This window comes from Triturus cristatus, chromosome 1_1 (assembly GCF_964204655.1).
Source record: "Triturus cristatus chromosome 1_1, aTriCri1.1, whole genome shotgun sequence".
Lineage (NCBI taxonomy): Eukaryota > Metazoa > Chordata > Amphibia > Caudata > Salamandridae > Triturus > Triturus cristatus.
Window position 1 is genome coordinate 551,422,747 of NC_140579.1, and position 3,119 is coordinate 551,425,865.

The window sequence follows — 3,119 nt, forward strand, 5'->3', positions numbered from 1 at the left end:
TTTCAGCTGTTTTCATATCTAATAGTATAGAAAAGGTTTTCAATTATGTTTTATTTGGAATATGAATGTGACATATATGAAGAGTAATTCAGCGGTTTAGAACGTAGGAGTCGAGACTCTGATACAGGTCCCGTCTACAGGTATGTTACTGGTTTTTAAATGAGGGCATGAGTCTTAAATGCATGCTGGGTCCATGGGGCAGTGTGTGGGTCTTATTTGTTAAGTTAATTATGTTGTTTGGGTACAAATCCGTAGTTAGGGTCAGAAAAAAGGACCTTGGTTGCGGTGTGGGGACATGGAGTTTTATTTTTCCAATTATCCTCTGCCGGACCGTTACGTTTATCTATGTACATATAAATAAATAAAAAATAAAACAAGGATCGGATGAGGCTATGAATATGGGAAATAAATGTTTTTATGTGATTATTAAGCAAAGATTATGGCTCGTGTTACAATACGATTGGGATGACAATTAGTGCCTATGACGGGTAGACTATTTGCCTTTTAAAATATAGGAAAGCCGTTTGTTACGACTTATATATCTTGATTATTTTCAGGTGTATCATGACCTGTCTGGCAATTCTAAATATGAGTGAGTCCTAATCTGGGGGACTCGAGGTTTTTGGCAGCTGAAATAAGGAGGTGCACAGACTACTATTTTGAGACAGTTGTCTACATATGAGGCATAGAATAAGGATGTTTACGACTTCCATCTGATTTCGCAGTAGATAAGGTAAGAACTCTTGGCTGTTTTTGGTCTAAATTGGTAAGTGCCACTTACATATGGCACAATGCTTTTTGTAGATAGTTGTTTCTAACATGTAATTGTTCATGTACTGTCCTTATAATTATAATAATTATGGATATTGGTTTTAATAGGGGTTGACCATTAGGAACTGAGAGAGATTTGATGATTGTCAGTTCTTGTTGGCTTTCATTGTGGTCTTAAATATGGGAAATTAATGCTAGATGAAGACAGAGATGTCGACTATCTGTAGTTAATCCGTCTCGTTGTCGATAGGTGTATCACTATCTGCTGGCTTTGGCACATACTCTGTTATGGCAAGCCGATAAATACGAGTACTTGGTCCACAAGGAGAGGACCGATTGTGATGGGACAAGGACTTAGCTACCATTGAGGCTGAATAAGTGAGGAAGGAGTGGCCCAACCTCTGGTTGAATACGCACTAGGTGAGATACTAGCCTTAAATGAGGTTAGATCTTTGTAATAATTCTTCATGCACATAGTGCCTCTCTAAGGTTTGCAGCATGGGCCTCACTTGTGCATGGTCATGGTGACTCTTTTTGGTGGTGGATCTTTGCAATTCTATGTTGAAATTTCTCACCGGATTTTTTGTTTCTTTAAATAACTCGTAGACACAAGCCCCCTATTATCATATATTATCAATGGTAATAACTGACATAGCGCAAATGTACAAACATCAGTCTATGTGGAAGAGATTTTTATTGTAAATACTGCCTTTTTAACGATTAAATTTTGTGTTTTGTGTTCCTGTATGGTTTTGTAATTGTATATTGGTATATATTTGTTTGCAGCCTTGAAAAAGTCCTGATGGACGAAACACGTGTCGGCTGTTCTGTGTTGACTTGATACATAGGCATGACAAGAAAGAAGAATAAAGAATGAGAATTCAATGAAAACTGTGGAGCTGTTGCAGGGATTCTGCTTATGCACAGAACTATGCGCAGGAGACCAGGACCTCAGAGAATTGTGGTGTACCAGAAACTCCCCTCAGAACCAAGAACCCCTTATCCGACTAGCTTAGTATCCCATTCGTTAGCCTAGATCTAGCTAGGCGGTCCCAATGTATAGACCAGGGGGTACTCACAAACTTTCTCTCGGGGGCCAAATTTACAGTGTGGTTTGTGGCCGAGGGCCGCACCTGTGGGGGCGGGGTCAGTGGTGGAGGGGGCGGGGCTAGAGCAACTAAAAAAAAATGACCATGAGGTTGAACACAGACCCCTGCAGCGGACGCATTCGTCCACTGAGCCACCAGACCCAGCATACACACACACACATATGTATACAGTTCATTGGGGATTTGTCCATCAGAAGAACCGCACTTGAACACAAGCTGCTTTTCCCCACAAGCTTTTATTAGGTATGGTTCGTCGCGCTTGCCTGTAATTATTCACACCTGACTGAGCCCGACGCGTTTCGATGACTCTCTTCCTCAGAGGCTCACACAGTCAGTAGTATGCGAATGAAAGTTCCCAGAGTCCTTGTTTGGCAGTATATCGTACGCAACGTGCTGTCTCATATAGAGCAGCCCATTTGGTCATACGACATACTGCCAAACAGGGACTCTCTCTCTCCCGGTCTCACTCTCTCTCTCCCGGTCTCCCTCTCTCTCTCTGTCTCCCTCTGTCTGTGTCCCTTTGTCTCCCTCCCTCTCTGTCTCCCTCCCTCCCTGTCTCACTCCCTCACTCTCTGTCTCCCTCTCTGTCTCCCCCTCTCTCTGTCTCCCCCTCTCTCTGTCTCCCCCTCTCTCTGTCTCCCCCTCTCTCTGTCTCCCCCTCCCTCTGTCTCCCTCCCTTTGTCTCCCTCCATCTCCCTCTGTCTCCCTCCCTTTGTCTCCCTCTCTCTCTCCCTGTTTCCCTCTCTCTCTCCGTTTCCCTCTCCCTCTCCCTCTCCCTGTCTCCCTCTCTCTCTCTCCCTGTCTCCCTCTCTCTCTCCCTGTCTCCCTCTCTGTCTCCCTGTCTCCCTCTTTCTGTCACCCTGTCTCCCTCTGTGTCCCTCTGTCTCCCTCCCCCTCTCTCTCCCTCCCTCTCTCCCTCCCTCTGTCTCCCTCCCTCTCGATCTCTCTCTCTCTCTGTCTCCCTCCCTCTCGCTGTCTCCATACCTCTCGCTGTCTCCCTCCCTCTCGCTGTCTCCCTCCCTCTCTCTGTGTGGCAGCTCGGGATGAGACAGCTTCCCGGGCTTGGGTGGGTTTGGGGAGGCCGCATTGTGAGGCCGCAGGTAGGGCAGCACCAGCGAAGCTAGCCTGTTCGCCACAGAGGGGTAGGAGCAAATCGAGGCTTATGGGCCCTGGTGAGAGGCATAAGAGATGCCTACGGTGGTGTGCGGCCCGCAGAGGAGAGACTGCTGAAAAAGCAGG

The 3,119-nt window shown here is 46.2% G+C and overlaps 1 long non-coding RNA gene across 1 annotated transcript; it reads left to right on the forward strand.

Annotated features, from left to right (window-relative positions):
* The first annotated feature begins 581 nt into the window (after positions 1-581).
* LOC146870594 (uncharacterized) lies at positions 582-1,691 on the forward strand. Its single transcript, XR_014978532.1, has 3 exons — positions 582-733; positions 1,022-1,191; positions 1,558-1,691. It is a non-coding gene; the product is annotated as an uncharacterized LOC146870594 (long non-coding RNA).
* The last annotated feature ends 1,428 nt before the right edge of the window (positions 1,692-3,119 follow it).